At 47.4% G+C, this 24833-nt stretch overlaps 7 non-coding genes across 7 annotated transcripts; all 7 read right to left on the reverse strand.

Annotated features, from left to right (window-relative positions):
• Nucleotides 1–17888: 17888 nt before the first annotated feature.
• trnal-uaa lies at nt 17889–17994 on the reverse strand. Its single transcript has 2 exons — nt 17957–17994; nt 17889–17923 (listed from the first exon to the last, which is right to left on the reverse strand). It is a non-coding gene; the product is annotated as a tRNA-Leu (tRNA).
• Nucleotides 17995–18791: 797 nt separating this feature from the next.
• Nucleotides 18792–18910, reverse strand: trnal-caa. The gene is made up of 2 exons: nt 18873–18910; nt 18792–18837 (listed from the first exon to the last, which is right to left on the reverse strand). It is a non-coding gene; the product is annotated as a tRNA-Leu (tRNA).
• Nucleotides 18911–20719: 1809 nt separating this feature from the next.
• On the reverse strand, nt 20720–20838 carry trnal-uaa. Its single transcript has 2 exons — nt 20801–20838; nt 20720–20765 (listed from the first exon to the last, which is right to left on the reverse strand). It is a non-coding gene; the product is annotated as a tRNA-Leu (tRNA).
• A 918-nt stretch (nt 20839–21756) lies between these two features.
• On the reverse strand, nt 21757–21862 carry trnal-uaa. Its single transcript has 2 exons — nt 21825–21862; nt 21757–21802 (listed from the first exon to the last, which is right to left on the reverse strand). It is a non-coding gene; the product is annotated as a tRNA-Leu (tRNA).
• Nucleotides 21863–22659: 797 nt separating this feature from the next.
• Nucleotides 22660–22779, reverse strand: trnal-caa. The gene is made up of 2 exons: nt 22741–22779; nt 22660–22705 (listed from the first exon to the last, which is right to left on the reverse strand). It is a non-coding gene; the product is annotated as a tRNA-Leu (tRNA).
• A 918-nt stretch (nt 22780–23697) lies between these two features.
• trnal-uaa lies at nt 23698–23803 on the reverse strand. Its single transcript has 2 exons — nt 23766–23803; nt 23698–23743 (listed from the first exon to the last, which is right to left on the reverse strand). It is a non-coding gene; the product is annotated as a tRNA-Leu (tRNA).
• A 797-nt stretch (nt 23804–24600) lies between these two features.
• Nucleotides 24601–24719, reverse strand: trnal-caa. The gene is made up of 2 exons: nt 24682–24719; nt 24601–24646 (listed from the first exon to the last, which is right to left on the reverse strand). It is a non-coding gene; the product is annotated as a tRNA-Leu (tRNA).
• Nucleotides 24720–24833: the final 114 nt, after the last annotated feature.

Raw genomic sequence — 24833 nt, forward strand, 5'->3', positions numbered from 1 at the left:
TGGGTTGTGGGGGCGAAACCCACGCAGACACGGGGAGAATGTGCAAACTCCACACGGACAGTGACCCAGAGCCGGGATCGAACCTGGGACCTCAGCGCCGTGAGGCGGTTGTGCTAATCACTAGGCCACCGTGCTGCCCGAACCCTCAAGAGTATTGACAGTCAGAGAGATCTAGGTGTACAGGTCCACAGGTCACTGAAAGGGGCAACAAAGGTGGAGAAGGTAGTCAAGAAGGCATATGGCATGCTTGCCTTCATTGGCCGGGGCATTGAGTATAAAAATTGGCAAGTCATGTTGCAGCTGTAGAGGACCTTAGTTAGGCCACACTTGGAGTATATAGGATGGACGTAGGGAAGTTGTTTCCATTAGCAGGGGAGACTAGGACGCGGGGGCACAGCCTTAGAATAAAAGGGAGTCACTTTAGAACAGAGATGAGGAGAAATTTCTTCAGCCAGAGAGTGGTAGGTCTGTGGAATTCATTGCCACAGAGGGCGGTGGAGGCCGGGACATTGAGTGTCTTTAAGACAGAAATTGATAAATTCTTGATTTCTCGAGGAATTAAGGGCTATGGGGAGAGAGCGGGTAAATGGAGTTGAAATCAACCATGATTGAATGGTGGAGTGGACTCGATGGGCCGAATGGCCTTACTTCCACTCCTATGTCTTATGGTCTTATGGTCTATAGTGTTCAATTCTGGTCGCCACACTACCAGAAGGATGTGGAGGCTTTAGAGAGGGTGCAGAAGAGATTTACCAGGATGTTACCTGGTATGGAGGGCATTAGCTTTGAGGAGAGGTTGAATAAACTTGGTTTGTTGTCACTGGAGCGAAGGAGGTTAAGGGGCGACCTGATAGAGATCTACAAAATTAAGAGGGGCATAGAGAGAGTGGATAGTCAGAGACTTTTTCCCAGAGTAGAGGGGTCAATTACTAAGGGGCATAGGTTTAAGGTGCAAGGGGCAAAGTTTAGAGGAGATGTACGAGGCAAGCTTTTTACACAGCGGGTAGTGGGTGCCTGGAACTCGCTGCCAGAGGAGGTGGTGGAAGCAGGGACGATAATGACGTTTAAGGGGCATCTTGACAAATACATGAATAGGATGGGAATAGAGGGATATGGACCGCGGAAGTGTAGAATATTTTAGTTTAGACGGGCAGCATGGTTGGCACAGGCTTGGAGGGCCTAAGGGCCTGTTCCTGTGCTGTACTTTTCTTTGTTCTTTGTTCACACACCATCCTAACCTGGTGCGCCATTTTCCTGTTTCACACACTAGACATGTTGTGGCCTCCCTTACAGTTGGATTTGAATAGTTTGCAAGTTACTGGTGAAGTCTAATTCAGAGGTTCCCAACCGTTGTGCCATGGGATAATGGTGTGCAAAATGATAAAAAATTAATGTAAGAAAACTAAATCTGACCTTCATTTTTCAGCTCCGTGGTCCATTGTTTTTCTTAACATTTTGTTCTCTCAGGTGCTTGAAGTGTCTATCCTTGCTGGAGAGTGAATAGTCTTTTGGATTCGAACGGCGCTTCAACTTGCAAGGAGGCAAGCTACCTGGTGGCTAAGCTGATAACAAAATGGAAGCGGTTCAGATTTTTCACATTGGTTAAGTGCATGCACGTGAGTTATGGGAACTGGGAGGGTTAATGGGCCTACCTCGGTGCTCTTTCAGAGGGTCAGTACAGATTTGGTGTGCCGAATGGCCTCCTTCTTCACTGTAGCGGTTCTATGGTTCTGACCTAGAGCATTATGACCCAAGGAAGGAGTTGGTGGTCACTTGTGATGCATCCCCCTATGGGGTAGGAGCCATCTTAGCCCATAGAGGAAGGAATGGGGAAGAACGGCCAATAGCCTATGCTTCGAGGACCTTGGCGATGGCTGAGTGGAAGTACGCCCAAATCAAAAAGGAAGGACTGGCGGTGATATTCGCAGTAAAAAAATTTCACCAGTATCTGTACGGGCGGAAATTCACCATAGTGACGGACCATAAGCCGTTATTAGGGTTATTAAAAGAAGACAAGTCAATACCCCCGATTGCATCAGCTAGAATCCAACGCTGGCCGTTGCTACTGGCGGCATATAGATACGTTCTGGAGCACAGACCGGGAACGCGAGTAGCAAATGCAGATGCTTTGAGCAGACTTCCCCTCCCGGACACTCCGCCGCAAATACCAAAAGTAGAGGAGGCAATAATGACTCTAAATTTTTTGGACACCCTACCAGTAGACGCAAAACATATTCGGTTGTGGACGCAAAAAGACCCAGTTTTAGCCAAGGTGAAGCATTTACTGCTAACAGGGGAACTGGAAAGACCAGTGGAGCCCCAGATGCACCCATACTGGAGCAGAAGGGACCAAATAACCGTAAAAGACGGTATCCTATTATGGGGAGCCCGGGTAATCGTCCCAGCTCAGGGCCGTCAGGCAATCTTAACTGAGTTACATCACGGACACCCAGGGGTATCTAAAATGAAGATGCTAGCTCGAAGCTACGTTTGGTGGCCAGGTTTGGACACAGACATAGCAGCCTTGGTACGTCAGTGCCAGGAGTGCCAACAGGGGCAAAGAGTGCCACCAGCGGCGCCATTGCACCCGTGGGAATGGCCAGGCAGACCGTGGACCCGCCTGCATATTGACCACGTCGGCCCTTTCATGGGCTCAATGTTTTTGGTGATATAATGGACGCCCACTCCAAATGGTTGGACGTCCACCGGGTAAACACGGCAAGCACAGCATCGACAATTGAAAAGCTCAGGGCCTCGTTTGCAACACATGGACTGCCGGAGGTATTGGTGTCAGACAACGGAACGGCATTCACAAGTGGGGAATTTGGAAAATTCCTGAAGGAAAACGGAGTCCGTCACATCAAAATGACCCCTTACCATCCAGCGACCAACAGCCTGGCAGAGAGAGCGGTCCAGACACTTAAAGCGTGACTCAAGAAGCAGCCGGCAGCGTCAATAGACACAAAGCTCTCCCGCTGGCTGTTTGATTACAGGATCACACCGCATTCCACAACGGGCATACCACCAGCTGAACTCTTAATGGGAAGGGGGCTGCGAACGAGGCTGAGTCTCCTTTTCCCAAATTTAACGGGGAAAGTGGAGAAACAACAGGAGGCCCAACGCAGGGGGCATGATAATAGTTGGCAGCAGAGACATTTCCAGGTGGGGGCACCGGTTTGGGTCAAGAATTATGGGAATGGACCAACGTGGGTCAAAGGCACGTTAGAATCCCAAACAGGGCCCATATCCTATGAGGTTTCAATAGGAAGTAAGGTGCTGAAGAAACACCTAGACCAAATAAGGGCAGTGGAACCACACCTGGAGGCAGGCGAAGCAGGACCGCCTCAAGCTGGGATAGCCCAGACGGGAAGGATACCCACACCCCAGCCCCGAGCAATTTCTCCAGACCCAGTCATCCAGTCATCAGAGTCGGAGATGGACACACTCGACGAGGCCGCCGCGACACCTCTCCCCGAGGAGGAGGGCAAACAACTCCAAGGAGGTCGTCAAGGAAAAGACGGGCACCCATAAGATACACCCCGCCCACTTCGGAGAACGACCCGGCGGACGACACAGAGGTGACAGACCCAGACATGAGGAGCAGGAAGAAGCTCAGAGGAATGCCAGCTGGCAGGAATTCCTCGGACATTGGGGGGGGAGGGGTGTAATGAACTCCAATTGGCTTTATTGATTGGCCAATTGGAGTATGAGCTCCCTCAATGATAACTCATTGAGGGGGCCCATATAATCACCTGTGTAGGCTTTGTGAGCCAGTCTTAAGTTGACTGGACTGCTAGCAGCACTGTTTTTAGCTGCTCCTGAAATATCGTTATTGTAAATAAATATTGGTGTGGTGACGGAACTCCTGCCTCCCGTGGATTACTACACTCTGCTCACAGAGTCAGGCCCCCAGTGCCACATTAAGGCTGCCAGTAAGATGTTGCTCACAGTATTTGCGTCATTTATGAAGATTCACATTGAAAAATGCAGACTTTAAAAAACTGCAAACAATTGAAATCTTTTGTGGGAAACACTTTTAAATTACGCACATTTTCAATAAAAAAAACTATTGAATTTGAGATGCAAATCGTGATAGAGTTTCCATGGGCCCATAAAGTCCGGTTAACGGCAGGAAGCCCAGCGCAGCAAATTTTAAAAAGGAAAAATGCGCAGATAATGCGATGAACCTTCCTCTTGGCGTGACAGCTTCGGGCCTCCAGCTCTTTGGTCTGCTCAGGCTCCGGGAGGAGAGCAGCCCCGGCCCCTTATCACAGGGCCAGGTTGGGAACACCATTGAGGCAAGCATTTATACTGCAGATTTAGATTGAACACACAGGCCAACATGTTTTAAAGTTATGTAGATTTTTTTTATTGTACAGACATTGCTGTTGTTATTGATCTTTTTAAAGTAATTTTTAACTTTTTTATGATTAAAGGTGATTATTTATAAGTGGACAGAGGTTTTGTTATTTGTTTTAAACCTGTGAAACCATTTAAATCTGCACTTATTATTATATAACTTTATGTGTGGCATGCTTAAAAATTTTCATATGTTTTGATTTAGATTATGGCCATAAGATTTTAAAAGTGCCCAGGGCTTTTTGCTGTCACTGTCATGTCACATTTTGATTTGTCTTTGTAGAATCACTGCAGTGCAGAAGAAAACCATTTGGCCCATCAACTCTGCACTGACACGGGGTAGCACGGTGGCCTAGTGGTTAGCAGAACCGCCTCACGGCGCTGAGGTCCCAGGTTCGATCCCGGCTCTGGGTCACTGTCCGTGTGGAGTTTGCACATTCTCCCTGTGTCTGCATGAGTTTCGCCCCCACAACCCAAAAATGTGCAGTGTAGGTGGATTGGCCACGCTAAATTGCCCCTTAATTGGAAAAAATAATTGGGTAATCTAAATTTATTTTTTTTTAATTTTTTTAAAACCCCTGCACTGACACTCAGAAAGAGCAACCTACCCAGCCCACGACCCGCCCTATCCCCATAACCCCACCTAACCTTTGGACGCTAAGGGACAATTTAGAATGGCCAATCCACCTAACCTGCACATCTTTGGACTGTGGGAGGAAACCAAAGCACCCAGTGGCACAATGGTTAGCACTGCTGCCTCACAGTGCCAGGGACTCGGGTTGAATTCCGACCTTGGACGACTGTCTGTGTGGACTTTATATGGTCTCCCTGTGTCTGCGCTTCTGAGAGCCAATGGCTTAGATTGGCCATTCTAAGTTGCCCTTAGTGTCCAGAGATACATAGGTTAGGTTCCAGGGATAAGCCTGGGGAGTGGACCTAAATAGGGTACCCCTTCAGAGGGTCATTGCAGTGTTGATGGGCCGAATGGCCTCCTTCTGCACTATAGGAATTCTATGGTTCTATTCCATGATTCTAGGAAACCCATGCAGACACGGAGAGGATGTAGAAACACCATAGAGCAGGGGTGGGCAAACTATGGCCCGCATGCGGCCCACCAAAGGTCTTTATGCGGCCCACCAAGATCAAGTCATTAAAAAAAAAAATTTTTTTTTTTTTTTAATTTTTTTATATTTTTTTATAAGGTTAATGGGGGGGGGGGCTGTTGGGTTACTGGTATAGGGTGGATATGTTGACTTGAGTAGGGTGATCATTGCTCGGCACAACATCGAGGGCCGAAGGGCCTGTTCTGTGCTGTACTGTTCTATGTTCTATATGAGGCGCCCAGAATCATAACCGGGTGAAGCGCCATTTTTGAAAAGTAGACAAAAAGAGGGCTAAAGGCAGGATTCCGCCGGGGGAAGTGCTGAGGTATATGCCGCACGCTAATTGGTTACAACCGGGACTGTTAATTAATATACTATGCGGCCCTTTAAAATTGTGTATTTCTGAATGTGGCCCTTGCACGGAAAAGTTTGCCCACCCCTGCCATAGAGTCACCCAAGGTCTGAATTTAACATGCGTCCCTGGTGTTGTGAGGCAGAAGTGCTCACCATATGCCTCAGTGTTATTATGTTTCTGCCTTGTTTACTTCAATTATCTTATTCATTTATAATTATCTCATAATTACATGTTGTGTTTTGATGTTTCAAAAAGACATTTGTCGAAGCTTGTAAAGTTTAATGTAAAACATTTATTAACAAAAATAATTTTATAAATACAAAGCCAGTTAACATTTAACTTGATGTTTAACTTTATCAGCTGAACAATGACATTAAACTACCTCAACATTTACAAATTTCTTGCAATAGGCTATATTTGCTGGTTTAGCTCACTGGGCTAAATCGCTGGCTTTTAAAGCAGACCAAGCAGGCCAGCAGCACGGTTTGATTCCTGTACCAGCCTCCCCGAACAGGCGCCGGAATGTGGCGACTAGGGGCTTTTCACAGTAACTTCATTGAAGCCTACTCGTGACAATAAGCGATTTTCATTTTCATTTTTTTCACTTAAACATAATGGTCATTAATTTTTTTCCACATAAACACAACGGTTCTGTCTATTTGTAAAGAGGAGGGAAGGGAGGAGAAGGGAGGGTTTTGACATATCAATTATAAATGTGACAAGCTCAAAGTCCTGACATACATCTCCTTTGACATCATTTTGGGATGTCCTTTGGCAGTACACGCTTAGAGGTGGGTATTTGATTTGCTGCAATACCTATCAGAGAGATAGTTCGCATTAGCATACAAGAGGCTTGCATATATCAATTGAAGCATTAAACTTTATTAAAGCATTTGAAGTAATCACTGGAACTCCAAGGATGAACATTCCATCAGGGAGACTCTTAAACAACAAAGCTTAAGATACATTGCAAAATCCAAATGTACTTTAGCTCTGAATCAGCTGGGAGGGCAGGCGTGCTAACATTTAGCTGTGAATCAGCTGGGAGGGCAGGCGGGCTAACATTTATGTCCTTGAAGGAGTCAATAGCATCAGTATCGAAGCCATGATCATCCAAAATTTACTCCGCTGGGCCACCCAAATGGTTAGAATGCCAGAGTCCCGACTACCAAAGCAAATCTCCGTCATCCAGCTCAAGAATGCCGAACAAGAGGAGGACAAAGGAAGCTCTTCAAAGACACCTTGAAGGCTTACCTCAAGAAATGGAACGTAGACGTCAATGCCTGGGAGACGTTTGCTCAGAAGGGACCGACTTTGAGGAACCTCCTGATTGAAGGCACATTTCTTCGAGGACACCCGACGGCAGGAGGAGGCCATGAAGAGGAGCCTGAGAAAGAAATACCACGACCTAGCATCCAAGGACCAAACCCACCTTTTAGAAACTCCTGCCAAGTGAGTGATTGAAAATTTGGCTCTAGGATCAGACTCATTAGCATGCAAGGACTCACAGAACCGTGACCAGTAACACGGAGTATCTTAGGTGGACAGTCAGACCTGTTAGCGGGTGATCACCGCATTCTATCAATCATGGTTTCTTTAATGGAATTAACATCCTCATAGCAAACCAAAGTTTAAAAAAATCTTTATTTCACTTTCTGCGACTTCAAATTCACTTTATACAGTAAAGTATCCTTTTAATGGAATTAACAGCCTCATGACAAACCAAAGTTTAAAGAAAAATATATCTTCCTTTCATTTTATTTGCATTTTATTCTTTTTTTTATGTATAAATTTAGAGTACCCAATTCATTTTATTTTCCAATTAAGGGGCAATTTTAGTATAGCCAATCCACCTAGCAGTGAGGCAGCAATGCTAACCACTGCGCCACCGTGCTGCCCTTTATTCCCATTTTAAACATATTTATACATGCTAAACACTAATAATATAAAACATTAACCTACCAAAAAAATGTCAAAATAAAAGTACAAATAAAAAGGTGCATAAACTTACCTAACATCGAAACAAGTGGTCTAAGTTTGCGTTGTACCCTGATTGTTCATTCAGCAGCTTCCAGCCCACATGCCCATACGCCAGCCCTTCCCACTCGTCATGCTGCACATGTGCAGCTGACCAGCGATTTATGTTGCTAACCCAATAGGAAGTTACTGGCATTGTAAGCTTCTTAATTTAGTGAAAATTGCATGAAGTGGTGGATTGATGTGTTTTTAGGAGGTTTTGGAGATAAAGGCTTTTGCTCGAGGGCCAACTCAGTTGGAGAAAATAAGAGGTGTTTTTTCTAGTATAAAGATGTGCTATGACAGATAAAAGTTTGGGAACCACTTCTCCCCTGCACCCACATTGTAAAAGTAAAGTGAAGTTGCCATAGTCCCATGTAACCATTGGCTGCTTTCCCCTTTGGCAGGGAGAGCTGACTGGTGATGATTTAACCTGAGGATCACCACAGCTCAAGCGAGGAGCAAGGTTGAGAAGGTGAATGGCAAGTTTGAGAAGGCGAGGTCTTCATGAATAACCCCAGCTGGTACAGGAATTGAACGCATACTGTTGGCCTGACTCTGCATCAGAATACAGTTGTCCAGTCAACTGGGTTAAACCGGCCCACATCAGTGCATCGTTGATGCCAGAATGGGATTGTTGAACCATCTCCATGCATTGCACACAAGTTGTGTTTTATCTGTCTTAAGGAGTGTATACATTCTGGCTACAGCTATCAACTTTGGCTTGGGGCATAGATGGGTACACAGCAGCAAACACTGGTAGTTATTGGTTACCATAGCTGAGTGCTCGGAGCCACCGATCAATCCCATAAATATGGGGGTAACAAATAGAGGCAGTCAGACTATTTTTAATAGAATCCCTGCAGTGCAGAAGAAGGCCATTCGGCCCATCATGACTGCACCAACCCTTTGAAACAGCACCCTACCTAGGGCCATTCCCCGCCCTATCCCTGTAACCCCATAACCCCATCTAACCTACACATCTTTGGACACTAAGGGCAAATTTGATCATGGCCAATCCACCTGCACATCTTTGGACTGTGGGAGGAAACCAGAGCACCCGGAGGAAACCCATGCAGACACGGGGAGATTGTGTAAATTTCACCAAAGGTCAGAATCGAATCTGGATCCCTGGTGCTAACCCCTGTGCAAACGTGCCGCCCAATATGGTTTATGGCTCCAGTATTTACAGGGAGGCAGGTAGGGTGAAAACAGCTGCCGAATGAGTCTCAAGGAATAAACTCCACGGTTGGGACTTGAGGAACTGAGAAACTGGAACGAGGTGTTGCAGCAATGGAGGGAGATGGGGAGGTGGCAGTATCGCCACTGGCACTGGTAATCCAGAAACATCTGGAGACATTTGTTCATAATCCTACCAAGGCAGCTGGTGGAATTTAAATTCAATGAATAAACCTGGCATCTATTATCTGTGTGCTTTTGGACCATCTATCATAGATTACATAGAATTTACAGTGCAGAAGGAGGCCATTCGGCCCATCGAGTCTGCACCGGCTCCTGGAAAGAGCACCCTGCCCAAGGTTAACACCTCCACCCTATCCCCATAACCCAGGAACCCCACCCAACACTAAGGGCAATTTTGGATACTAAGGGCAATTTATCATGGCCAATCCACCTGACCTGCACATCTTTGGACTGTGGGAGGAAACCGGAGCACCCGGAGGAAACCCACGCACACACGGGAAGGATGTGCAGACTCCGCACAGACAGTGACCCAAGCCGGAATCGAACCTGGGACCCTGGAGCTGTGAAGCGATTGTGCTAACCACAATGCTACCGTGCTGCCCCAAAGACTGGGTCACCCCACTAGGTTTATGTTAATGCAATTTTACTAGTATTGTTTGGTCCATATTATGAAATGAGTTGTTTTCAGCAGGCGAGGTCAGTTACCAATGCTTCTGCTGTTCACCATCACTGCTGCTGCTGCTTTGCTGGGCATTGTTCGGCCCAGCACACGTGGCAGTTTTGTTACTCAATTAGTCATCAGCTTGTCACACTTGATTTTGGAGTAGAATTGCCCAAACAGATTGCTTCAGTCCTTTTGAATCGAGTGTGAACTTAGACAAATGACCTCAACGCAGAAATTAAATTGAAGTTCCATGTCGAAAGTGAGCAATGTTGCCACAAAGTCAAGAATCGCTTAGCTCCATCTAGGGGTCGTTTGTGTTGTAACAAGTTCAAGGGATTGAAAAGAACCTCATCTATAACCTTGTAAGAGTATTGTGTGCAAAGGCGTTTCCAGCGCTCTATCATTCAGAATGGGAGTTGAAAGGGGCTAGAGGGGAAATATGGCGGGCGTGCTTGCTGCTGGATCTCACCCAGAGCAAATAAAATCTCTTGTTTCTTCATCCACCACCAGCTAGTCTCATTGCCGCCCCTCTCTTCTTTGTACTGGTGAATTTAAATAGCAACTGGTGGAATTTAGGGCGAGGGAAGCTGGCCAGTTTCAATCCCGGCCCTGGGTCTCTGACTGTGTGGAGTTTGCACATTCTCCCTGTGTCTCCCTGGTTCTCACCCCCCACAACCCAAAGATGTGAGGGGCATGGTAGCACAGTGGTTAGCACAGTTACTTCACAGCTCCAGGCTCCCGGCTTGGGTCACTGTCTATGTGGAGTCTGCATGTTCTCCCCGTGTCTGTGTGGGTTTCCTCTGGGTGCTCTGGTTTCCTCCCACAGTCCAAAGATGTGCAGGTTAGGTGGATCAACCATGCCAAATTGCCCTTTGTGTCCAAAAAGGTTAGGTGGGGTTACGGGGTTAGGGTAGATGCCGTTGGACTGGGGTGAGCACAGTAAGATATCTTACAATACCAGGTTAAAGTCCAGCAGGTTTGTTTCGAAGCACTAGCTTTCGGAGCACTGCTCCGCCCCCAGATCTGTTTCCACACATTGTCACACACACATAGACATTTGTTGAGTGCATCCCGGCACTGTAAAGAGTCACTATTTGAAGTGAAATAAGTTCTTTTAGGAATTTAAGCTGAGTAAGGTTTTTTTTAGGTGCCAAGATTCAAAGTCGTGTGGCACTTGTTTATTCTAGTGTCTAACTATCCCAGGAGGATTCCCGCCCTAACCCTTGCTGATGTGCTGTAAGTTATAGCAACTCATCAGCTGAACAAAAATGAACTGGACAAAATTGGAAAGGATATATTCCATTTTAAAAGGACATGCTGTACAAAAAACAGAATCCATGTCTGCAGGCAGACAACAGAATATACATCCGGAAGGCTCAGAATCATCTCATTTAGGAAACAAAGCAGGGCCATGAGCCATGACAGGACCAACGGAAAATAATATGTGGGAAGGTCGAAACGGCCCAAGTTCACTCCAAGAGAAACAATGGGATGTAAATCAGTTTGGCTCTGGCCGGACGAAAGTGCCGTATACTAATTGGAAAACGATTAAAGTTGTTCCCAGCATCCACTTGAGCCATTTTCAAGAGATCAGCAGTCCCCGGTGACATTATGGAACCATCAGTTTCGTCCTGCCAGCAATTAGCAGGCCTTTGTCCTGGAACTCACCTGTGGGAGGGGCCAGTCAGCTTCATTCAGGTTTTTGCCCTTAAAAATACGGGACTCAAAGCTCTCGCACTCTCTTGCTTTGTGCTCTCTTCGCTTGCTACGAGGCTGCTACCAGACCACAAGACCAAAGGAACACCAGGATCAAGGCCCAGCAGCCAAACGGACCAGCCATTTTTTTAAAACTTGTTTTTATTCAAAATTTTACAGAACTTTTACAAAACCACTACTAAAAGAAAGAAAAAAGAAGACTCAACAACTTAACAAAACAAGGTGGGATAACTACCATTTACAAGAAAAATCTATCCACAACCCATACAGTTCCCCACCTCCCCCCCTTCGCTGGTTTGCTGCTGCTGCTGACCTCCTCACTTAACGTTCCACGAGAAAGTCAAGGAACGGTTGCCACCGCCTGGAGAACCCCTGCAAGGACCTTCTCAAGGCAAACTTTATCCTTTCCAAACTTAGAAACCCAGCTATGTCACTGACCCAAGTCTCCACACTTGGGGGTTTTGCGTCCCTCCACATTAACAAGATCAGTTTCTGGGCTACCAAGGAGGCAAAGGCCAAGACCCCGGCCTCTTTCAGCTCCTGTACTCCCGGATCTTCTGACACCCCAAATATCGCTATCCCCCAGCTCGGCTTTACCCGAGTGTCCAAGACCTCGGACATAGCCTTTGCAAAGACTCTCCAAAATTCTGTAAGTGCCGGGCATGCCCAAAACATATCGACATGATTTGCTGGGCTCCCTGAACACCTTACACACCTGTCCTCCACCCCAAAGAACGTGCTCATTCTTGCCGCTGTCATGTGCACCCGGTGGACCTTCTTAAACTGAATCAAGCTAAGCCTGGCACAAGATGAGGAGGAATTGACCATGCCCAGGGCATCAGCCCACAGGCCCTCATTCAGCTCCTCATCCAGCTCCTCCTCCCACCTGCCCTTCAGCTCCTCCGTCGAGGCCTCCTGCGCCTCCTGCAGCTCCTGGTATATGTCTGATACCTTACCATCTCCTACTCACATGCCCGAGACCAACCTGTCCTGTATCCTGCGGGAAGGTAGCCGCGGAGATTCCACCATCTGCTTCTTCAAGAAAGCACGGAGTTGCAGGTACCTAAAGGTATTCCAGGGGGCAACCTGAATTTTTCCTCCAGTGCCGTTATCAGTGCCCCCCAAGCTAGTACCCCTGCAAGATGCTGCCTCCAGCCGCTTCCACGCCCCCCCCCCCCCTTCCCTCTCCGACTGCACTCTAAGAACAGTCTTTTAACTCGCGGGGTCTTCTTTGCCCACACAAATCCCGTGATAATCCTGTTCACCCGCTTGAAGAAGGACTTGGGGATGAGGATGGGGAGGCACTAGAAGACGAATAAGAACCTGGGGAGGACCGTCACCTTCACGGAGTGCACCCTGCCCGCCAAGGAAAGCGGGAGCTTGTCCAATCTCTTAAAACCCCCCTCCATCTGATCCACAAGCCGCGTTAGGTTGAGCTTTTGCAGGGCATCCCAACTCTTAGCCACCCGTACGCCTAAATAGCGAAAGCTCCTCTCCACCATCTTGAGCGGGAGTTCTCCCAGTCTCTTTTCCTGGCCCTTCACATGGATCACAAAAAGCTCACTTTTCCCGACATTCAACTTATACCCCGAGAAATCCCCGAAATCTTTTAGGATCTGCATGACCTCCCCCATCCCCTCCACCGGATCCAAAATGTACAGGAGCAGGTCATCCGCGTACCGTGAAACACGATGCTCCTCCACTCCCCGAACCAACCCCCTCCAGTTTCCAGACATCCTCAGCACCATGGCCAATGGCTCGATTGCCAGGCCAACAGCAAGGGGGACAGGGGGCACCCCTCCCTCGTTCCTCGATGCAGCCTTAAGTACTCTGACCACAGTCAGTTCATGGACACACTTGCTATGGGGGCCTGATACAGCAATTTGACCCACACTATGAATTCCTCGCCAAATCCAAATCTGCCTAACACTTCCCACAGGTACTCCCACTCGAAGGTTTTTTGCACATCCATTGCAGCCACCACTTCTGCATCCCCTCCTTCCGAGGGCATCATAATCACATTCAGGAGCCTCCGCACATTCGTGTTCAGCTGCCTACCTTTGACAAACCCCGTCTGGTCCTCATTAATCACCCCCAGGACACAGTCCTCAATTCTAGTGGCCAGGATTTTGGCCAACAGTTTGGAATCTACATTAAGGAGCGATATCAGCCTGTAGGAGCCACATTGCAACAGGTCCTTATCTCGTTTAAGGATGAGCGAAATCAAGGACCGTGACATCATCGGGGGAAGGGTTCCTCTTTCCTTAGCCTCGTTGACGGTTCTCAACAGTAGCGGGCTCAACAGCTCTGAGAAGGACCAGTCATTTTTGAAGAAGAGCCAGAGACATCCGTGCTGGTTTAACTATTCTTCCTGGGAACGGTATGTATACTCCCTCAGCCCACCGAAACTCCCAATTAGGTTAGATTGTTGAGGTTGGGATGGGTGAGTGGATATATATATGTTTATGTGTGTTCAAGTAAATCTGTGTTAAAGTAAGAATTTCGATATGCCGTTTAGTTTTTTTTATATTTTTATAACCGGTGTTTGTGTGGTATAGTCTGAGTTGTGGAGGGCCTAACTTTATTGAATAAATTATTTATTTTTAAATCTACCATTGTTTTAGTCTCACCTTTATTTCATTGTCCGCTCTGGTTGAGTCACAATAATTGCCAGAACATAATTCCGTAGTTGATGTGACCATTAATTTACTCGAGACACAATAGGAAGTAAACTGTGGTTTTAATAGACTTACAACTGAGCCTGCCTGCGACCAGAAGAACTGAGGGCAACTCACAAGGCTGCAGGACTTTATACTTCCGGTAGTGGGAGGGGCCATGGGCTTAGCCGAGGGTGGAGCCCTGTACAAGCTCCTCATCTCCCCCTGTGGGCAGAGCCGTGCAACAGCTCACAGACAGAGCCCACAGGGACACAATGCTATACAGTGTGAACGCAATACTATACAGCAGGGGTGGGCAAACTTTTCCGTGCAAGGGCCACATTCAGAAATTCACAATTTTAAAGGGCCGCATAGTATATTAATTAATAGTCCCGGTTGTAACCAATTAGCGTGCGGCATATACCTCAGCGCTTCCCCCGGCGGCATCCTGCCTTTAGCCCTCTTTTTGTCTACTTTTCAAAAATGGCGCTTCACCGGGTTATGATTCTGGGCGCCTCATATAGAACATAGAACATAGAACAGTACAGCACAGAACAGGCCCTTCGGCCCTCGATGTTGTGCCGAGCAATGATCACCCTACTCAAGTCAACGTATCCACCCTATACCAGTAACCCAACAGCCCCCCCTCCCCCCCATTAACCTTATAAAAAAAATATTTAAAAAAATTTTTAAAGAAATTTTTTTTTTTTTATGACTTGATCTTGGTGGGCCGCATAAAGACCTTTGGCGGGCCGCATGCGGCCCGCGGGCCGTAGTTTGCCCACCCCTGTCTTAAAGAGTGGGTGGGCTTTGTCCACATACTGGGGGACCCACTGGGCGTAATAAGAGAAGAATCCCAGGCACCTCTTGAGGGCCCTGGGACAATGAGGGAGAGGGAGTTGTAAGAGGGGGCCCATACGGTCCGGGTCGGGGCCCAGGACTCCGTTTTGCACGACATAGCGAGGATGGCTAGTCTGGTAGTGTGGGAAGCGCATTTCTCCTTATTGAAAATGAAAATGAAAATGAAATGAAAATCGCTTATTGTCACGAGTAGGCTTCAATGAAGTTACTGTGAAAAGCCCCTAGTCGCCACATTCCGGCGCCTGTCCGGGGAGGCTGGTAGGTGAGATTGAGTTTCTGGGCGGTTTGGAGAAATCGGTGGAGGTTGGCATTGTGGCCTGCTGGTCATGGCCGTAGATGGTGACATTATCCAGGTACGGAAACGTGGCCCGCAGCCCGTACTGGTCCACCATTTGGTCCATTGCTCGTTGGAACACCGAGACCCATTCGTGACGCCAAATGGGACCCGGAGGAAATGGAAGAGGCGGCCATCGGCCTCGAACGCCGTGTAGTGGCGGTCCTCCGGGCGGATTGGGAGCTGGTGGTATGCAGACTTCAGATCCACCGTGGAGAATATGCGGTACTGGGTGATCTGGTTGACCATGTCTACAATTCTGGGGAGGGGGTACGCATCGAGGTGCGTGAACCAGTTAATGGTTTGGCTGTAATCAACCACCATTTGGAACTTTTCCCCGGTCTTGACGACCACCACCTGAGCTCTCCAGGGGCTGTTACTGGCCTCTATGACTCCCTCACATAGGAGCCGCTGGACTTCGGCTCTAATGAATACTCTATCCTGCAGGCTGTACCGCCTGCTGCGAGTGGCTACTGGTTTACAGTTAGCCGTTAGGTTAGCGAAGAGTGGAGGGTTGTCGATTTTTAGAGTCGCTAAGCTGCATATAGTAAGTGGCGGTAGGGGTCCGCCGATGATTACATTGGAAATCTTGCCCGAGTAAGAGTGGGGCGCAGAGGTCGGGGAGTGCGTACAGCTGGAAATTAGAGTAGCTGGCGCCCTGAATCGTTAGAGTCGTGACGGTGCGCCCTTGTATTTGGACCGAGTGCGAGCCCGAAGCGAGGGAGATAGTTTGCCGTGCAGGGAAGATAGGGAGCGAACAGCGTCTTACCAGGTCAGGATGTACGAATCTCTCGGTGCTCCCGGAGTCGAAGGGGCACGGTGTCCTGTCCCCGTTGATTTGAACGGACATCATCGAGCTCTGGAGGTGCTTCGGACGCAACTGGTCCAACGTGACTGCGTTGAGTTGCGGGTAGTCGGCGGCACGATCAGCAGTGCTGGAGTGGCCCCGTGGAGGGGCTGGTTTAGCTCACTTGCCTAAATCGCTGGCTTTTAAAGCAGACCAAGCAGGCCAGCAGCACGGTTCGATTCCCGTACCAGCCTCCCCGGACAGGCGCCGGAATGTGGCGACTAGGGGCTTTTCACAGTAACTTCATTGAAGCCTACTCGTGACAATAAGCGATTTTCATTTCATTTTTTCATTTTTTCATTCATTTTCATTTCATTTCATTTGATGACTGTCCGCGTAGGTCGTAGTCGTCGAGGTGAACGTTGGGTGATGGCCAAGATGGCGGCTGCCGTTGATCGCACGTGGCGGGTGATGAAGAAGATGGCATCCGAGATGGCCGCCCCCGTGGATCGCAAGTGGCGGGCGGCGAGGAAGATGGCGTCCAAGATGGCGGACCCCATGACTCGCACATGGCCGGCCGCATGGTGGAGGATTGCCAAGATGGCGGCCCCCATGAGTCACACATGTCGGGGGGAGGCGGAGTCGGCAGACACGCTGCAACGTTGCGGGGCCTGCAGGCCTGTGAATTGGGGGAGCGATTGATCTGGACAGCAGGGAAGTAAGAGGGTTTTGATTTCGCCAGGCATACTCTGGCATAATGTCCTTTGCGACCGCAGCTGCTGCAGGTCACATTGCGGGCTGGGCAGTGCTGCCGTGGGTGTTGGGGCTGGCCACAAAAATGGCACGCTGGCGCTCCATAGTGAGTGGGTGGCCGCGCAGCGCAGGCCTGGGGCAGTCGGGGGTCCACGATGGGGTCGCTTGGTCCGCAGGGAATTAATTTAGATTTCGGAACGCGACCTCCATAGTAGTTGCTAGCTCTACCGTGTCCTCCAAGTTCTGGGCCCCTTTCTCGAGTAGTCGCTGACGCACATAGTTAGACCGGAGCCCCGCAAAGAAAACATAACGGACAGCGAGTTCCATATGCTGGGAGGCCGTTACAGCCTGAAAGTTACAGTCTCGAGCAAGGACTTTTAAGTTGCACAGGAAGTCCTCTAGCAACTCTGCGGGGCGCTCGCGGCGGGTAGTGAAAATGTGCCGCGCGTAGACCTCGTTTACCGGCCGCACGTACAATTGGTCGAGCATAGCAAGGGCCTCAGTATAGGAGTCGGTACAATTGAGTTGCGTAGAGATGCGATGGCTCACCCGTGCGTGCAGTAGCCTGAGTTTCTGCACCTCTGTAGTCTCAGAGGTGATTGATTCAGCCAGATAGGCCTTGAAACACCTAAGCCAGTGTAGGAAGATTTCCTTCGCCTCTGCAGCCTGCGGGTCGAGTTATGGTCGATCAGGTTTGAGGGCTGATTGCATAGTAGTTTTCTAAGACTATTAAATTGATGTGACCATCACATCACACGGAACATGATTGGAAGTAAACTGTGGTTTCAATAGTCTAACAACTGAGCCTGCCTGTGACCAGAAGAAATAAGGGCAGGCTCATACGGCTGCAGCACATTATACTTCCGGTGTGGGAGTGACCATGGGCGGAGCCCTGCATAAGCTCCTCATCTCTCCCACACAACAGCTCACAGACAGAGCCCACAAGGACACAATACCATACAATACAGTGTAAATTACATTCATCACACATGTTAGGTTTCAATCTTTGTGTGTGAATGATACGGTTGCGGAGGTGCACATTGTTGATTTGTAAATACTGTTGAAGTCGGAAAAGGTGAATGTCAGGAGTGGGATTTCAACCCACGACTCTAGAAATGGACCAGAAAGCATCAAGTCTTCAATGTTTGCTTAAATCTGGCGCCTTAGACCACTCGGCCATCCTGGCAACTCAATTCTACCACTGCTGTTGTTTTCTCACACACATAATTCCTTTGTGCAGAAATAAGCACAACCATTAATTCAGCCAAAACGGATCGAAGTGGCGCTGCCGATCATTCTCCTTTGCTGCACCGCAAGGAATCTTCAGCCACACACCTTCCTTTGATTGCCAAGACATTAACGTGTTATATCTGCAAAGTCTGCTCCCCACACAATGAACAGCATATCCTCATCCAGGACATTGAAAGAAATGAACCCATGCAGCTCCTGTGCCCGTGGCCAGTGGCATTAATCAAACCATTTCCACCAGATAGTCCCTACCTTCAAAGCATCAATTCTGGCTAATCTGTGCCTGTGATAAGCGAATCTCTTGAAATGTCAGCATCTCTGGTATCCTTGCAAAGAATTGCCAATTTAGGCAGGAATTTAGTTGTGACTGTTCACAAGATGTCACATTCGTGGACACTGTTGGTCCATTGCTGAGAAGCAGCATGGTGCGCAATGGGATTGAAAGATGGAGTGGTAGAAAGCAATGTGGAATGCAGCAGCGAGGTGGCAATAATGTTCTTTGCTAAGGTCGCTGGCTGTAAAATGTCATCTGCATGTTTGATTGGAGCATGTGATTGGGTGCATGATAGGTTTCAAGTTTTGTGTGTGAATGATATGGTTGTGGAGATGTGCATTGTGTTGTTTTCATTTGTAAATAAGCGCTGAAGTGGTAAAAAAGGCAGCAGATATCACTTTCAGCAGGGTGTTGCAGAGATTGTGAGACTGGTGGTGGCATGTTGGTTGTAAAAAGGACAATGTCAGGAGTGGGATTTGAATCCACGCCCCTAGAAAGGGACCAGAAATCACCAGGCTTAAACAAGGCAAGGAAACACACTCCTTGAGTCTGGCGCCTTAGACCACTCGGCCATCCTGACAAGTTGCTGCTGTGTTGACCCTTTTCCACTGTGTGCTGCTTATTCTGTACTCGAATTGGCCTGCAGCACACCCATTTCATTTGTGCACAATCAGACCACAACCATCAATACATCACACCTGATTCAACAGGCAGTGGCGAACATTCACCCTTGCTGCACCATAAACAATCTTCAGGCATGCTGCTTTTGTACACCAAGCACATTTTACATCATTTTCAAAAACATCTTTTTCTCACTCACTTTTCCATCCACAACTTCAACCCAAGAAACACAGCTGCCGTTCAAACACAAATCCTTCCAAAACACACCACAATCCAAAGATCTTTCCAAATTAACATTTCACACTCTCATTCCCATACCTTACTTTAATTCTCAACAAATTCACGCGATACATCGGTGAAGCCTGCTCCCCGCACAATGAACAGCATTTCCTCATCTTGCCGATTGTAAAAAGTGAACATGTGCCCCTGGCCAGCGACATTCGTCTGAACGTTTTGCCTTGACAGTCCCAACCTTCAACGGCAACAATTCTGGCTAATCTGATATGGGAATGACTTGAAATGTCAGCATCTCTGGTTACCTTGCAAGGAATTGCCAAAGTAAGGCAGTTGAATTCAGTTGTGTGTGTTCCCAAGATGTGTATTCTTGGACACGGTTGGTCCATTGGTGAGAAGCAGCTGTGTGCGCAATGGAATTGAAAGATAGATTGGTGGAAAGCAATAAAGAATGTAGCAGCAAGGTGGGAACAACGTTCTTTTTAAATGTGCTGCCTGTTTAATGTAATCTGCATGTTTGAGCGGAGCAGTGTGATTGGATGCATAACGTTTGAGACGTTTCAATCTTTGTGTGTGAAAGATACGGTTGCAGACATTGTTGATTTGCAAATACTGTTGAAGTCGGAAAAGGGATGTAGAGTGGGATTTGAACCCACGACCCTAGAAAGGGACCAGAAAGCATCAAGTCTTCAATGTTTGCTTAAGTCTGGCACCTTAGACCACTCGGCCATCCTGACAACTTACTCCTACTGCTGCTGTTGTTTTCTCACACACCCAATCCCTTTGTGCAGAAACAAGCACAACCATGAATTCAGCCAAAACTGATCGAAGTGGCGCTGCCGATCATTCTCCTTTGCTGCACCGCAAGGAATCTTCAGCCACACACCTTCCTTTGATTGCCAAGACATTAACGTGTTATATCTGCAAAGTCTGCTCCCCACACAATGAACAGCATATCCTCATCCACGACATTGAAAGAAATGAACCCATGCCGCTCCTGTGCCCGTGGCCAGTGGCATTAATCAAACCATTTCCACCAGATAGTCCCTACCTTCAAAGCATCAATTCTGGCTAATCTGTGCCTGTGATAAGCGAATCTCTTGAAATGTCAGCATCTCTGGTATCCTTGCAAAGAATTGCCAATTTAGGCAGGAATTTAGTTGTGACTGTTCACAAGATGTCACATTCGTGGACACTGTTGGTCCATTGCTGAGAAGCAGCATGGTGCGCAATGGGATTGAAAGATGGAGTGGTAGAAAGCAATGTGGAATGCAGCAGCGAGGTGGCAATAATGTTCTTTGCTAAGGTCGCTGGCTGTAAAATGTCATCTGCATGTTTGATTGGAGCATGTGATTGGGTGCATGATAGGTTTCAAGTTTTGTGTGTGAATGATATGGTTGTGGAGATGTGCATTGTTTTGTTTTCATTTGTAAATAAGCGCTGAAGTGGTAAAAAAGGCAGCAGATATCACTTTCAGCAGGGTGTTGCAGAGATTGTGAGACTGGTGGTGGCATGTTGGTTGTAAAAAGGACAATGTCAGGAGTGGGATTTGAACCCACGCCCCTAGAAAGGGACCAGAAATCACCAGGCTTAAACAAGGCAAGGAAACACACGCCTTAAGTCTGGCGCCTTAGACCACTCGGCCATCCTGACAAGTTGCTGCTGTGTTGACCCTTTTCCACTGTGTGCTGCTTATTCTGTACTCGAATTGGCCTGGAGCACACCCATTTCATTTGTGCACAATCAGACCACAACCATCAATACATCACACCTGATTCAACAGGCAGTGGCGAACATTCACCCTTGCTGCACCATAAACAATCTTCAGGCATGCTGCTTTTGTACACCAAGCACATTTTACATCATTTTCAAAAACATCTTTTTCTCACTCACTTTTCCATCCACAACTTCAACCCAAGCAACACAGCTGCCGTTCAAACACAAATCCTTCCAAAACACACCACAATCCAAAGATCTTTCCAAATTAACATTTCACACTCTCATTCCCATACCTTACTTTAATTCTCAACACATTCACGCGATACATCGGTGAAGCCTGCTCCCCACACAATGAACAGCATTTCCTCATCTTGCCGATTGTAAAAAGTGAACATGTGCCCCTGGCCAGCGGCATTCGTCTGAACGTTTTGCCTTGACAGTCCCAACCTTCAATGGCAACAATTCTGGCTAATCTGTGCCTCTGATATGGGAATGACTTGAAATGTCAGCATCTCTGGTTACCTTGCAAGGAATTGCCAAAGTAAGGCCGTTGAATTCAGTTGTGTGTGTTCCCAAGATGTGTATTCTTGGACACGGTTGGTCCATTGGTGAGAAGCAGCTGTGTGCGCAATGGAATTGAAAGATAGATTGGTGGAAAGCAATAAAGAATGTAGCAGCAAGGTGGGAACAACGTTCTTTTTAAATGTGCTGCCTGTTTAATGTAATCTGCATGTTTGAGCGGAGCAGTGTGATTGGATGCATAACGTTTGAGACGTTTCAATCTTTGTGTGTGAAAGATACGGTTGCAGACATTGTTGATTTGCAAATACTGTTGAAGTCGGAAAAGGTGAATGCCAGGAGTGGGATTTGAACCCACGACCCTAGAAAGGGACCAGAAAGCATCAAGTCTTCAATGTTGGCTTAAGTCTGGCGCCTTAGTCCACTCGGCCATCCTGACAACTTACTCCGACTACTGCTGTTGTTTTCTCACACACCCAATCCCTTTGTGCAGAAACAAGCACAACCATTAATTCAGCCAAAACTGATCGAAGTGGCGCTGCCGATCATTCTCCTTTGCTGCACCGCAAGGAATCTTCAGCCACACACCTTCCTTTGATTGCCAAGACATTAACGTGTTATATCTGCAAAGTCTGCTCCCCACACAATGAACAGCATATCCTCATCCAGGACATTGAAAGAAATGAACCCATGCAGCTCCTGTGCCCGTGGCCAGTGGCATTAATCAAACCATTTCCACCAGATAGTCCCTACCTTCAAAGCATCAATTCTGGCTAATCTGTGCCTGTGATAAGCGAATCTCTTGAAATGTCAGCATCTCTGGTATCCTTGCAAAGAATTGCCAATTTAGGCAGGAATTTAGTTGTGACTGTTCACAAGATGTCACATTCGTGGACACTGTTGGTCCATTGCTGAGAAGCAGCATGGTGCGCAATGGGATTGAAAGATGGAGTGGTAGAAAGCAATGTGGAATGCAGCAGCGAGGTGGCAATAATGTTCTTTGCTAAGGTCGCTGGCTGTAAAATGTCATCTGCATGTTTGATTGGAGCATGTGATTGGGTGCATGATAGATTTCAAGTTTTGTGTGTGAATGATATGGTTGTGGAGATGTGCATTGTGTTGTTTTCATTTGTAAATAAGCGCTGAAGTGGTAAAACAGGCAGCAGATATCACTTTCAGCAGGGTGTTGCAGAGATTGTGAGACTGATGGTGGCATGTTGATTGTAGAAAGGACAATGTCAGGAGTGGGATTTGAACCCACGCCCCTAGAAAGGGACCAGAAATCACCAGGCTTAAACAAGGCAAGGAAACACACTCCTTGAGTCTGGCGCCTTAGACCACTCAGGCCATCCTGACAAGTTGCTGCTGTGTTGACCCTTTTCCACTGTGTGCTGCTTATTCTGTACTCGAATTGGCCTGGAGCACACCCATTTCATTTGTGCACAATCAGACCACAACCATCAATACATCACACCTGATTCAACAGGCAGTGGCGAACATTCACCCTTGCTGCACCATAAACAATCTTCAGGCATGCTGCTTTTGTACACCAAGCACATTTTACATCATTTTCAAAAACATCTTTTTCTCACTCACTTTTCCATCCACAACTTCAACCCAAGCAACACAGCTGCCGTTCAAACACAAATCCTTCCAAAACACACCACAATCCAAAGATCTTTCCAAATTAACATTTCACACTCTCATTCCCATACCTTACTTTAATTCTCAACACATTCACGCGATACATCGGTGAAGCCTGCTCCCCGCACAATGAACAGCATTTCCTCATCTTGCCGATTGTAAAAAGTGAACATGTGCCCCTGGCCAGCGGCATTCGTCTGAACGTTTTGCCTTGACAGTCCCAACCTTCAACGGCAACAATTCTGGCTAATCTGTGCCTCTGATATGGGAATGACTTGAAATGTCAGCATCTCTGGTTACCTTGCAAGGAATTGCCAAAGTAAGGCAGTTGAATTCAGTTGTGTGTGTTCCCAAGATGTGTATTCTTGGACACGGTTGGTCCATTGGTGAGAAGCAGCTGTGTGCGCAATGGAATTGAAAGATAGATTGGTGGAAAGCAATAAAGAATGTAGCAGCAAGGTGGGAACAACGTTCTTTTTAAATGTGCTGCCTGTTTAATGTAATCTGCATGTTTGAGCGGAGCAGTGTGATTGGATGCATAACGTTTGAGACGTTTCAATCTTTGTGTGTGAAAGATACGGTTGCAGACATTGTTGATTTGCAAATACCGTTGAAGTCGGAAAAGGTGAATGTCAGGAGTGGGATTTGAACCCACGACCCTAGAAAGGGACCAGAAAGCATCAAGTCTTCAATGTTTGCTTAAGTCTGGCGCCTTAGACCACTCGGCCATCCTGACAACTTACTCCAACTGCTGCTGTTGTTTTCTCACACACCCAATCCCTTTGTGCAGAAACAAGCACAACCATTAATTCAGCCAAAACTGATCGAAGTGGCGCTGCCGATCATTCTCCTTTGCTGCACCGCAAGGAATCTTCAGCCACACACCTTCCTTTGATTGCCAAGACATTAACGTGTTATATCTGCAAAGTCTGCTCCCCACACAATGAACAGCATATCCTCATCCAGGACATTGAAAGAAATGAACCCATGCAGCTCCTGTGCCCGTGGCCAGTGGCATTAATCAAACCATTTCCACCAGATAGTCCCTACCTTCAAAGCATCAATTCTGGCTAATCTGTGCCTGTGATAAGCGAATCTCTTGAAATGTCAGCATCTCTGGTATCCTTGCAAAGAATTGCCAATTTAGGCAGGAATTTAGTTGTGACTGTTCACAAGATGTCACATTCGTGGACACTGTTGGTCCATTGCTGAGAAGCAGCATGGTGCGCAATGGGATTGAAAGATGGAGTGGTAGAAAGCAATGTGGAATGCTGCAGCGAGGTGGCAATAATGTTCTTTGCTAAGGTCGCTGGCTGTAAAATGTCATCTGCATGTTTGATTGGAGCATGTGATTGGGTGCATGATAGGTTTCAAGTTTTGTGTGTGAATGATATGGTTGTGGAGATGTGCATTGTGTTGTTTTCATTTGTAAATAAGCGCTGAAGTGGTAAAAAAGGCAGCAGATATCACTTTCAGCAGGGTGTTGCAGAGATTGTGAGACTGGTGGTGGCATGTTGGTTGTAAAAAGGACAATGTCAGGAGTGGGATTTGAACCCACGCCCCTAGAAAGGGACCAGAAATCACCAGGCTTAAACAAGGCAAGGAAACACACTCCTTGAGTCTGGCGCCTTAGACCACTCGGCCATCCTGACAAGTTGCTGCTGTGTTGACCCTTTTCCACTGTGTGCTGCTTATTCTGTACTCGAATTGGCCTGGAGCACACCCATTTCATTTGTGCACAATCAGACCACAACCATCAATACATC

This window comes from Scyliorhinus canicula, chromosome 1, assembly GCF_902713615.1.
Source record: "Scyliorhinus canicula chromosome 1, sScyCan1.1, whole genome shotgun sequence".
Lineage (NCBI taxonomy): Eukaryota > Metazoa > Chordata > Chondrichthyes > Carcharhiniformes > Scyliorhinidae > Scyliorhinus > Scyliorhinus canicula.